At 38.9% G+C, this 13,708-nt stretch overlaps 1 pseudogene; it reads right to left on the reverse strand.

Annotated features, from left to right (window-relative positions):
• Window positions 1–713: 713 nt before the first annotated feature.
• Window positions 714–12,327, reverse strand: LOC118635350 (annotated as a pseudogene).
• Window positions 12,328–13,708: the final 1,381 nt, after the last annotated feature.

A 13,708-nucleotide genomic window follows, 5' to 3' on the forward strand; every position in this document is an offset into this window, starting at 1 on the left:
CTGCTCAATACTGTTACCATCTTGTAACAAAATTATGCGGAAATTATGTCCCAGCAAATTTTAATAATGAGTGAGGAGTCCCCTTAAGTACAGTCAACTCTGAAGCCCCTTCCCCAAACCAAGGGGAAGTGCAGGTCTAACAGAGTGTTGGGGCTCCTGGAAACAAATTTTGTTCTGCATTTATTGTGTCAGTCATACATTTGAGGTCTCCCAGATAACCTAACTGGCATCTCTGTTTTAGTCACCTTTGCTAGCTCTTCCCCATCTCTCTGACTGCCAAATATTATTTTGTTTTACTCCACAGTGCTTACTACCGACATACTGTACATTTTAATTATTGTTTAATTACATCCCCCCCTGACATTTGAATGTGTATTCTATGAGGTCAGAGATTTACTCTTGTCTTCTTCTCTTCTTTATCCATAGAATCTAGAGCATTACCTAGCACATAGTGGGTGCTCAATAAATATTTTATATATGTGTATTTATAATTGGTTACATATTGGCTTCATAATCAGGCATCACCAGTAGTAGTTGGTATAGTTCCACATGTAACCTTAGAGATCAAGTTCTGTTTGAAAATTAAAGGCATTTCATCTTCACGTGTTTTTCTTGAATAAGCATAGTCATAGGAAACTATATGTATGGATTGCCAGAGGTCCCTGCTGCCTCCTCTTGTCATCTGGAGTGGAACAGGGTCAAGGGAGGCAAGGTCAATGTGTGTGGCTGTTGGACTCCAAGGCCTGTCTCTTGCATGCAGGGGTGTAGCAGTTGAGATATCCATTGGTCTTTCGCTTGGACAGCCTTCTGTTCAGGATGTCCTGAATGTGCTGCACGATGAGGTTGATGGCCACTAGATTGTCTACACCTCTAGGAATTATCACACCTGTGTATTTCTTTGTTGGCAAGCAAAATTCCTCAAAGGCAGGTTTGACAAAGGTTATGTACTGGGATAAAATCTGCTCCAGGTCCCTCCATCTTTCGCTAATATTTCTTAATACTTTGCGGGAGAGCCAGTTGTCCCCACCCGTGTCCATGAAGAGCTTTATCTGGAACAGATCACACACCTCCTGAGGATAGAAGTCCAAAATGCCTACAAAGAGAACCACATCCACGGTGTAGACAGTGACCGTCTCCTCCTTCTGGAAATGGGAGACAGTCATATACTGGAATCTGCACGGCTTCCCATTTGGTGATTTCTTTGAGAGTTTTGAGGATGAGTTCATTGTCAAAGGCATCTGGGTGATCAAAATTGAACTGGGCCCTGGCGGGTTTGGCTCAGCGGTTAGAGCATCAGCCTGCGGACCGGAGAGTCTCCGGGTTTGATTCTGCTAAGGGTACATACCTCAGTTGCAGTTTGTCCCCGGCCCTGGTTGGGGCCCTGTGGGTGGCAGCCAGTAGATGTATGTCTCTCTCACATCAGTGTTTCTCTCTCTCTTCCTCCTTCTCTCCTGCTCTATCTGAAGATAAAAGAAAAAAAAAATGTCCTCAGGTGAGGATAAAAAAAAAAAAAATTGAACTGGCCTTTCAGGGCTTTGGCCTTTTGCACCAAAGTGAGGACTTGATAGAATGTTTTCTGTCCCAGGAGGACCACCTGTTTTTGGCAGTAGTCCACCTCGTTCTGCTCCAGGAGCTGCAAAATCTTCACACAAACAGAAAACTAGCCACTGGTCATGCCCTTGCGGATGCTGATAAGGGATGACTGGAAGCCGTTGGGCTGATCAATGTCTCCCATCCTGGCTTGTGCTGCCCCTCCTCCGCCACCTGTGCATGCTCATGTAGAAGCACATGCCCTCAATAAATATTTTTTGAATAATATAAAATTTCAAGGCAACTAGTCAATTCAGGAAAATAAGGTAAATATATTAGAAAAGCCAGACATTGAATAAAATGTTCACTCCAGCTAATTATTTGTGGAATACGTGTGTGTGTGTGTGTGTAGGGAGAAAGAGAAACAGAGACAGAGAGAAAGAGACAGAACCTACATCAGTTAGTAATGAAGCAATAGAGACAGAAATGGGGATGGGGTGGCTAAGCATAGATGCTCCCAGCCCCTGGAGCCCCACCAAAGCCAAGGCCGATTTTGTGGGCCTAATGGTTTATAAAAATAATTTGCAAAATTGTGATGAAGTATTATTGAGAATTCAATAAGCCATACAAAAAAGGCAGATTCATCCAACCCCGGTTAATTTTTTTTTTCATTTTGCTGCATAAAATGGTTAAAATCAGTTATAGCTATAAACAGAATTACTAAGTCTGGTTATTTTTTTATCTGATAGTTCATCATCAACAGAAAAACATACTAGACTTAAAACAAGAAAAATGATAGATGTTATAAGAAGTAAATGTGGTTTACTAACAAATTAATAATCATGTTTGCCCTTTCTACTGTAAAGCTTTGTCACTCACTGCTATCATTTGAGTAGGAAAGCAATCTTTGCGCTCTCTCTCTCTCTCTCTCTCTCCATATATATATATATATATATATATATATATATATATAATTTTTATTATTTTTTTTAATCAGGCACTTCATCTTAACCTGCAATTTTTTTTACCAGTTGATATTTTTCTTCCCAGGTATATTTTACAGGATTTCTTTGATGACAGCTCAGTTCAAGATAGGTTACTATACATATGTCTAATTAATATTTGAGAAAATAGGTCTTTTGATCCAGCAAAAAAATCATAATTTTACTTATTTACTTTTTTCCAGTAAAAGGGAAGTGTGAGGATTTAAGATGGCTGAACAAACAATAAATAAGCTGGTCTGAACATAAACTCAGCTTCTGGTATAGCAGAATTGGATAAAGGCAAAAAAAAATGGCCAGAAATTAAGAGCTTTGGTTTCCATATCTGTAGGACAATTCTCTTTCCTGCCTATCTCAAAGGGTTTCTGTTAAGACCCAAATATGAAAATGAATGGAAGTGGGCTCTGTCAGTTTTTTTTTTTATCCTCACTCAAGTACATTTTTGCATTTTTCTTCAGATAGAGTGGGAGGAAGAGAAGAAAGAAGAGAGAGAGAGAGAAACATTGATGTGAGAGAGACACATCGAGTGGCTGCCACCCACACAACCCCAACTGGGGCCAGGAAAAAACCACAACCGAGGTACCTGCCCTTAGCGGGAACCGAACACCGGACTCTCTGGTCCGCAGGCCGATGCTCCAACCTCTGAGCCAAACCTGCCAGGGCAGCTCTCTGTCAATTTTACAATGCTGTCCACATATAAGCCAAAGTAATAAACAAACTGGAAGGATGTTGCTTCTACTTGATTCCCAAGATGGGAGAGCAAATGGAATTCTTAAAATGCAGAAACTTTTGACTCCCAAAGAAAATGAAAAGCTTTAAAAAGCAAAAGAACATTGTTGTCTTGAATCACTCAAAAATTTATTCTGCTATAATATATTATCTTTGGAGGCAACATGATTCTTCTCTTCTAAAAATGTCACAGCTTTGAGAATAATAATTTAAGAATTTCAGACAATCCAATGAGTTTCTCTTAAAACATCCTTTCTGAAAAAAGACCAAGTATAAATCATTTATCCACAATTTGTCTCATAACAATCGATAACCAGAGTGGCTGGCTGACTTATAACTGGCTATATCCTACCAATACGGCTCTTGATTCTATAAAGTAGAGTAGGGGGTGTAGGCAGCCACTTTTTACAAGAATCAGAGATACATATTGAAAGCCAGCTACTTATATGACACTACTTCCTTATATGTATATCAAAAACCTTATTACCTAAATTGGATACAATGGTGTCCTCTCTACTACCTTTTATCCATGTAGTCTTGTGATGATGTACAATTATATCTCATTTTCCCTGGGCTCCTTTTCTCTTTTGCAGATTCTTACACAGAATAGATGCCAAATAATTATCACAGCACCCTCCAGTTTAAATTTATTAAGAGATTAAGTATAATTTAACATGTTTCTACAGCTGAATTATGAGAGTGTTTATTTCATAAATCATTCACTGGTGCAACCTAAATCTCAACACCAAAAAATGAAAAAAAGTTAAATCCTCATGCTGTCAGTTACAAGTCTGAACATCAGTAAACCTGTGTATGTAGGTCAGTCAGCTCAACATTCCAGCTCTATAGCCTTCCCTGATACTTTCTCTTGCTCCTTTATTCAAAAGCAGACCAAATGACTGATAATAGGTGTATTCTACTATGATATACAGTTGACAGGAATCAAAGAGGAAAGTAAAGTACCATTTATTTTATCAAGTGCCTGTGATATGACCAGTAATTTATAGACATTATTCCCACTTAATCATTCATTTATTAATTTATTCACAAATGACCTATAAATGTCAGACAACCCAAAATAAGTACAGCAGACAACATTCCTACCTTCATGTAGATGACAATCAAGTTTAAGAAAAAGGCATTTAAAAATAATCATACACCTGCTGCTGCCAGGTAGAACATAATACATCACAACAAATAAATAATCCTGCTGTAATAACTAATTAAATATGGATACATCACAAAAATCATATTTTAAATGCCTGAGAAAGCTTCAATAACAACTAGGATTAGATGAACTACAATTTCAGAGAGTATACAACCATTCCAATCCCTGTGTGGCTCAGCATGGGTGGACCTGAAGATTATTATGCTAAGTGAAATAAATCAGTCAGAAAAAGACAAATACCATATGATCTCACTTATATGTGGAATGTAATGAACAAAATTAACTGACAAACAAAATAGAAACAGAGGCATGGATACATAGAATAGACTGACAGCTGTCAGAAGGGGAGAAGGAGGGGGAACTGGATAAAAGAAGGTGAAGAAATTAGCATACACACACACACACACACACATATATATACAACTCATGGACACAGACAACAGTGTGGTGATGGCCAGAGTGAAAAGGGGATGGGGACAGGTGGAGTTGGGTAAAGGGGGGATAAATAGGGACAGAAAGAGCCCTGACCAGGTTGGCTCAGCAGTTGGAGCATTGGCCTGCAGACCAGAGAGTCCTAGGTTTGGTTCCTGCTAAGGGCACGTACCTCAGTTGCAGTTTGTCCCTGGCCCTGGTTGAGGCCATGTGGGTAGCAACAACTTCATGTGTCTCTCTCACATGGATGTTTTTCTCTCCCTCCCTCCCTCCCTCTCCCTATCTTGCTCTATCTGAAAATAAATGCAAAAATGTCCTCGGGTAAATATTTAAAAAAAATAGGGACAGAAAGATATTATGTTTGGAGTAATGGGTGCAGATGATGTTTTGATGAGTTGTACACTTGAAACCTGTATGATTTTGTGAACCAATGCCACCCCAATAATTTTTTTCTTTTTAAAGAAAGAAAGAAGGAAGTCCTTGAGAAAGAAGAAAAGAATCCCAAACAGAAACATGGAAATGCAGGAAGAAAAGAAAAACATGAGAATGAACTTATATCTGGATGAATATAAATAAATATTGACTTCACAAAGTAATAATACTGCCTTGTAGAATTTACATTAAATTACAATAAAAACAATGAAAAAAGGACAACAATATAAAACCAAACCAAGTAGAAGGAAGGAAATAATAAATATCAGAGCAGAAACCAATGATATTAACAGCAAAACAATAGAGAAAATTAATGAAAAGAAGCTGGTTCGTCAGAAAAATTGCCAATATTGGAAATAAAGTAGAGTCTATTATTACAGATCCTGCAACCACAAAATATAATGAGGAAATACTATAAAAAACTTTACCCTCCTAAATTCAACAATTTGGAAGAAATAAGTTCCTTGAAAACAACAAACCAGCAAAACTAAAAAAAAGATGAAGTAAATAAATAGCCCCACAACCACGAAAGAAATTGAATTAATAAAATTAAGAAGTTCCCCAAAATAAATCTCCATACCCACTTTATGTCACTCAAAAATTATACCAAACATATGAAGAATCAATTTTACATAAATTGTTCCAGAAAATAAAAGATGAGAGAGCATTTCCCAACTCATTTTAGGAGACCAGTATTACCATAAACCAAAATCAGACAAAGATAGTATAAAGAGAAAGCTAGAGACCAACTATTATTTAAGAAACTACATACAGAACCAGAAAATGGCGGCAGAGTTAATGGAAGCTACACAGACCATCTCCCAGGACCAAACTGGAATTACAATGAAAACAAAGACAAATCTCAGGAAAAAGCAACAGAAAAGCAGCTTGGAGGACCACATAACCAGAGACACTGACTAAATACCAGTAGGCTTGCAGAGATGCAAAAGGGGGGCTGGGAGGCCATGGTCTACAGCTGCCTTAGCTGTGAGGAGCGGCTTGAACTGTGAGCAGCTGCATGAGTTGTGACCAGAACCCTCGGGATAAACGCCCAAGCAGCTCCACAGTGCAGCGCCGGAACAGAGGCTAAAATAGTCACAGCCACTTACTTTGGGCTCTGGCAGAGGGAGGGCAGACTGGACTGGAACTGTGTGGGGACACTCAGGATTTGGAGGTTGCTCAGAGCTTTTGCTGACTTGAAACCACGCAAGACTGTGGTCATCTTACTCCTTCCCAGGGCTCTGTAGAAAGGCGGTAGCCCTTTCCTCAAAGATACAACCAAACCCGGTAGCCATTGAAATGAAAATTGAGGCCCATTAACAACCAGCACCTGCCACCCTCGGGAAATTTGATTACTAAAAGCACCTGAGGGAGTTTTTCATTCAACTGAGAAACCAAGGCTCTTCAAGTAACCCGTACTGATAGCCTCCAAGCAAAACGCTAGAGGATAACAGTACCATTCCCTGGGCTAGCAACTCTAACCAGAAAAGTAAGACTTGACAGTGGTGTTTAACAAGTGTCCTCCCTGACTCATCCAAACCCAGGAGAGGACGCCATAAAAAGCAGAACACCAACACACATGGGGAATATTTGACAGGCTCCAAAGCCCACTGTGATAGCTACAATGGTGAAACACAGAAACAAGAGCCAAATGAAAGAACAAGAGACCTCTACCAAAGATGAGATAAATGAGGTGCAGTTAAGCAACTTAACAGAACTAGAATTCAGAACCATGATCTTGAGGAAGCTCAACAGGATGTGTAAGGACATGAGCACCATGAGTAAAGAAATAGAAATGTTGAAAATCAACAAGTTGGAAATTTAAAACCACCAAGAAGAAATGAAGAATGACATATTAGAAATAAAGAACATATTGGAAGGTCTACACAGCAGAGTAGAGGAAGCTGAGGACCGGATTAGTGAATTAGAAGATAGGATAGACAAAATCAACCAATAAGAAAATCAAAAAGAAAAAACAATTAAAAAACAGGAAGACAGCTTAAAAGAACTGTGGGACAACTGGAAATGTAATAACATTCACATCACAAAAGTCCCTGAAGAAGAAGAAAATGAGCAAGGGTTAGAGAATATATTTGAATAAATAGTGACAAAAAACTTCCCTAATTTGGTGAAGGAAGAAGGCATTCAAGTTCAAGAAGCACAGAGAGCCCCAAGGAAGAAGAACCCAAACAGGACCACACCAAGACATATAGTAATCAAAATGCCAAAAATTAAACACAAAGAGAAAATTCTAAAAGCATCAACAGGTAGGCAACAAGTTACCTACAAAGGAAACCCCATAAGGCTCTCAGCTGACTTCTCAACAGAAACACTACAGGCCAGAATGGAATGGCATGAGGTCATGAAGGTCATGAAAAACAAGGATCTGAATCCAAGACCACTCTACCCAGCAAGGCTATCATTCAAAATAGAAGGTCAAATAAAGAGCTTCCCAGACAAAAAAAAAAAGAGCTAAGGGAATATATTAGCACCTAACCAGCACTGCAAGAAATGTTAAAAGGACTGCTGTAATTAGCAAAAGAAATAGGAAGAAAAATATAACCACACTAAACAAAAATGGTAATAAATAAATACATATGAATAATCACCTTAAATGTAAATGGATCGAATGCTCCAATAGAAAGACACAGAGTAGTTGATTGGATAAGAAAGCATGACTCATCTATATGTTGTTTACAAGAGACCCACCTCACCAAAAAAGACTCATATAGGTTGAAAGTAAAGAGATGAAAAAAAAATCTTTCAAGCAAATGGAAAGCAAAAAAAAAAAAAAAGCTGGGGTAGCAATACTCATATCTCATGAAGTAGATTTAAAAATGAAGACCACAACTAGAGACAAAGAAGGCGGCTACATAATTTTGAAAGTATCTAGCCAACAGGAAGATATAACCTTGATAAACATATATGCACCCAATATAGGAGCACCAACATGTATTAAAAATATTTTGAGGACTTCAAAGGAGACATTGACAGCAAAACAATCATAGTAGGGGACTTCAACACCCCACTGACATCACTGGACAGATCTTCTAAACAAAAAAATAACAAGGAAACACAGACTCTAAGAAGCACTAGAACAAATGGATTTAGTAAATATCTACTAAGAACTATACCCCAAAACTGCAGAATTCACATTCTTCTCAAGTGCACATGAGACATTCTCAAAGATAGAACACATGTTAGAATACAAACTAAGATTCTTCAAGTTCAAGAAGATTGAAATCATAACAAAATCTTCTCAGATCACAATGGCATGCAGCTAGAAATCAACTGCAACAAGAACATGCAAAGACATTTGAACACATGGAAGCTAAATAGCATGTTATTAAACAATGAATGGGTTACCGAGGAGATCAAGAAAGGAATTTGAAAATTCCTGGAAATCAATGAAAATGAATACACAATAATACAAAATCTATGGAATGCAGTGAAAGCAGTTCTGAGAGGGAAGTTCGTAGCCCTGTAAGCCTACCTCAAGAAGCAAGAAAAATTTCTAACAGATATCAAACCTCACAACTTAAAGAACTGTAAGGCAAACAACAACAACAAAAAAAAAAACAAAAAAAAAACAAAAACACCAGAGCAAGTAGAAGGAAGAAAATCATAAATATCAGAGCAGAAATAAATGACTTGGAGACCAAGAAAACAATTCAAAAGATTGATGAAAGAAAGAGCTGGTTCTTTGAAAAGATAAACAAGAAAGATGGACACTTAGCTAGACTCACCAAGAAACAAAGAAAGAGAACCTAAATACACAAAATCAGAAATGAAAGAGGAGAAATAATAACTGACACCACAGAAATACAACAGATCATTAACAAATATTATGAACAATTATAAGACAACAAATTCGACAAACTAAGCGAAATGGACCAATTTCTAGAAATACATAGTTTCCCAAAACTGGACCTGGAAGAGCTAGAAAACTTGAACAGATCAATAACAACAGAAGAAATTGAAGATGTAATCAAGACTGTTCCAGCAAACAGTAGCCCAGGCCCAGATGGCTTCCCGGGGGAGTTTTACCGAACATTCAAAGAAGAATTAATACCCATTCTCCTCAAACTATTTCAAAAAATTTAAGAAGAAAGAAGACTTCCAAACTTGTTTTATGAAGCCAGCATAATTCTAATTCCAAAACCAGAAGAAGACACTACAAAGAAAGAAAACTATAGGCCAATATCCCTGATGAACATACATGCCAAAATCCTGAACAAAATACTAGGAAATCGGATCCAGACATACACCAAAATAATTATTCACCATGACCAAGTGGGATTCATCCCAGGGATGCAAGGCTGGTACAATTTTCACAAATCAATAAACGAGATACACCACATAAACAAAATGAAGAATAAAAACCACATGATCATTTCAATAGATGCCGAAAAAGCCTTCAACAGAATCCAGCATCCATTTCTGATAAAAACACTCAGCAATGTGGGAATAGAGGGATCATACCTTGACATAATAAAGGCCATATAGAAAGACCTACAGCCAACATCATACTCAATGGGCAAAAACTGAAAGCATTTCCCTTAAGAACAGGAACAAGGCAAGGGTGCCCACTTTCACCACTCTTATTTAACGTAGTACTGGAAGTCTTAGCCACAGCAATCACACAGGAAGAAAAAATAAAAGGAATCCAAATTGGAAAGGAGGTAGTGAAACTGTCATTATTTGCAGATGACATGATACTATACATAGAAAACTTCAAAGACTCCATCAAAAATTTACTTGACTTAATAAATGAATTGGGAAAAGTAGCAGGATACAAAATTAGCGTCAAGAAATCGATGGAATTCTTATACCCCAATGATGAACTCACCAAAAAGAAACTAAGAAAACAATTCCATTTGCCATTGTGGCAAAAAATTAAGATACCTAGGAATAAACTTAACCAAATAAATAAAGGACCTATTCCAGAAAACTACAGGTCATTGAAGAAAGAAATAGAGGAAGATATAAAAAAGTGGAAGCACATACCCTGTTTATGGATTGGAAAAATTAACATCATTAAAATGTCCATACTACTCAAAGCAATCTATAGATTCAATGTAATCCCCTTCAAAATACCAACAACATACTTCAGAGAACTAGAACAAATACTTCACAAGTTCTTATGGAACCTAAAAGACCTCAAATAGCCAAAGCAATCTTGAAAAAGAAGTACAAAGTTAGAGGGATCACATTACCAAATTTCAGATTATATTACAAAGCCACTTTATTCAAAACAGACTGGTACTGGCACAAGAACAGGCTTGTAGACCAGTGGAATAGAACAGAGAACCCAGAAATGGACCCAAGGCAATATGCTCAATTAATATTTGACAAAGGTGGCAGGAGCTTACAGTAGAGTAAAAATGGCTTCTTTAGTAAAAGGTGCTGGGAAAATTGGACAGCTACATACAAAAAAAATGAAACTAGACCATCAACGTACACCATACACAAGAATAATCTCAAAATGGATAAAATACTTAAATGTGACTCATGAATCCATTAAAATCTTCTAAGAAAATGTAGGCATCATAATTTCAGACATCATATGCAGCAGAATTTTCACTGACCCATCACCTAAGGCAACAAAAAGCAAGGAGAAAATGAACACATGGGACTACATCAAACTCAAAAGCTTCTGCACAGCAAAAGATACAATCATCAAAGTGGAAAGGCTACCCACTGTATGGGAGAGCATAACTGCCAATGATATATCAGTTAAGGGGTTAATTTACAATATATAGAGTCCTCATACAACTCAACAAAAGAAAGACAAATAACCCAATTAAAAATGGGCAGAGGAACAAAATAGACACCTCTCCAAATAGGACATACAAATGGCTAAGAGACATATGAAGAAATGCTCAACATCACTAATCATCAGAGAGATGCAAATTAAAACAACAATGAGGTATCACCTCACACTTGTCAGAATGACCGCCATCAAGAAATCATCAAACAAGTGTTGGCGAGGGTGTGGAGACAACGTGACTCTTGTACACTGTTGGTTGGTATGCAGACTGGTACAGCCACTATGGAAAACAATATGGTGTTACCTCAAAAAATTAAAAATTGACCTTTTATTTGACCCTGTAATCCCACTTCTAGGAATATACCCTAAGAAGCCTGAAACACTGATCAGAATGAATATATGTATCCCCATGTTTGTAGTAGCACTATTTACAACAGCTAAGATCTGGAAACAGCCCAAATGTTTATCAGTAGACTAATGTATAAAAAAGCTGTGGTACAATTACACAATGGAGTATTATGTAGCTGTAAGAAAGAAAGATCTCTTATCTTTTGAGACGACATGGAGGGACCTGGAAATTATTATCCTAAGCAAAATGCAGAAAGAAAAGTATCATATGATCTAACTTATTTGTGAAATATAATGAACATAACTGTCTGAGGAATGGGGTAGTCCCAAAGTCATGGAAGTGGGGTACAGACTCACAATCCCCCAGAGAGGGGGTGATTCGGGAGAGATAAAGCACAGAACTCATATGAATGTATGCATGAAAAATGTACTTGGAGAACAATGCTGGGGACAGGGTGGGGAGAGGCGGTGGGGGGAATCAGTGGGGTGAAAAGGAGAAACATCTGTAACAAAAATAAATTAACTAAATAAAAAAAATAAAGTGAAAAGACAAGCTGCAGTCTTGGTAAAAATATTTGCAAACCATACATTTGACAAAGGACTCATATTTGCAATATATCGAGGACTCTGAAAATTAAAAAAAAATGAAAAACAACAAACAATCAGTCTAATTGGAAATCAGTCAAAATATGTAACAGACTTTTCAATGAACAGGATATACAGATTGTAAATAAGTAAATTGTAAGGTATTCAACATCATTTGCTATTACGGAATTACAAATTAAATAATGAATTATTGCATATACATATCAGAATGTCTAAAATAAAAAAAATAATGATGATACCAAATTCTTTCGAATGATGAGTAACTTGGTCTTGTATTCATTGCTGGTGGAGATGTAAGGTGGCACAGCCATTTCAAAAAATCAGTTTGGCAATTTATTTAAGAACTAAACACTCAAGAATGCTGAGCAGGAGCATGGCAGTGGGCAGGACTGGAGCGAGTGTGAGTGTGTGAGAGTGTACACGAGTGTGAGAGAGAGAGAGTGTGAGTGGATGTGAGTGTGGATGAGCAACCATGCAGCTGTGCAGAAACTTAGGACAGATGGTTCTGGTACTGTAGATAGGGGAGTAGCCAGCTACCACTATGCCCTATTTGGCAGGGTGCTTTTTCCTGCTTGGGGCTGGAAGAATCTGCAACTTTGGAAGATTCCTGGTCTTCTCTGGGAGGAGGCAGTGGGGAACAGTTAGGGCCCAGCAAACCTAGCCACCAGTGCATCTTGCACCTTTGGACCCGTGGCCCCCACTGCTCCATCATGGGCCAGTGCACAGTATCCTGTCAAGGCACCTGCTCCCTGCAGCAGCAGCAGCAGCACTGGGGCTGGGGAGCTGAGCCTCACCCCAAGCAGCAATAGAGGTTTGGGAGCCAAGACCCGCCCCCAGCAACAGCTGCACCAGCTGTTTGGGAGCAGAGCCCTGTCTCCAGCAACAGCAGAGGCTCCGGAGGTGAGACCCATCCCCTGGCAGCAGCAGCAACAGCAGCAGCACCACAGATAGAAAGCTGAGCCTCAGCAGCAACAGCAGAGTATCGGGAATTGAGACCTTCCCTTGGCAGCAGCAGCAGCTGATCAGGAACTGAGCCTGAGTCACAGCTGCAGTGAGGCTAGGGAGCTGAGACCTCCACCCTTCCCTTCAAAGCCCCCCCCCCAACAGCAGCAGCGGATCAGGAACAAGCCTCACAACAAGAAGAAGCAGAGGCTGGGAGCCCAGATGATCAGGAGCTCACCCATCTCCCAGCAGGAGCAGCAGCAGCAATGCGGATCCAGAGCTGAGCCCTGCCAGGAAGCAGCGGTACCTAGGGACTCACACACACTAGCAGTGCACCAGTCAGACCCACATACCCCAGCAGTTTCTATGACGACAAATACAAGCCACCAGCCCTCAATCCTTCCAGACCCCCAGCAGAGGACAGGCGCCAGTGGGAAGGCCAGGCACTAGAACAGACTGGGAGGAATAGCAGTCTTATCTAATACACATAGATTTGCCTATACATCCTAACATGCCTCACCTGGCCCAAACTACCAGACTGCTAAAATGGTGAGACAAATATCTCTAAATGAAAGAAAAGGAAAGGAGGAATCACCAGAAAAGGAACTATATGAAAGGAAGGCAAGCAGTTTGTCAGATAAAGCATTCAAAGCAACGTTTTAAGGGTGCTCAAACAACTTAGTGAGAACTACAAGCATCTTAATGAGAACTATACGAGCATACACACAAAAAGGTAGAAGCTATGAATAA

The sequence above is a fragment of the Molossus molossus genome, unplaced genomic scaffold (genome assembly GCF_014108415.1).
Source record: "Molossus molossus isolate mMolMol1 unplaced genomic scaffold, mMolMol1.p scaffold_m16_p_2, whole genome shotgun sequence".
NCBI classification, from domain to species: domain Eukaryota; kingdom Metazoa; phylum Chordata; class Mammalia; order Chiroptera; family Molossidae; genus Molossus; species Molossus molossus.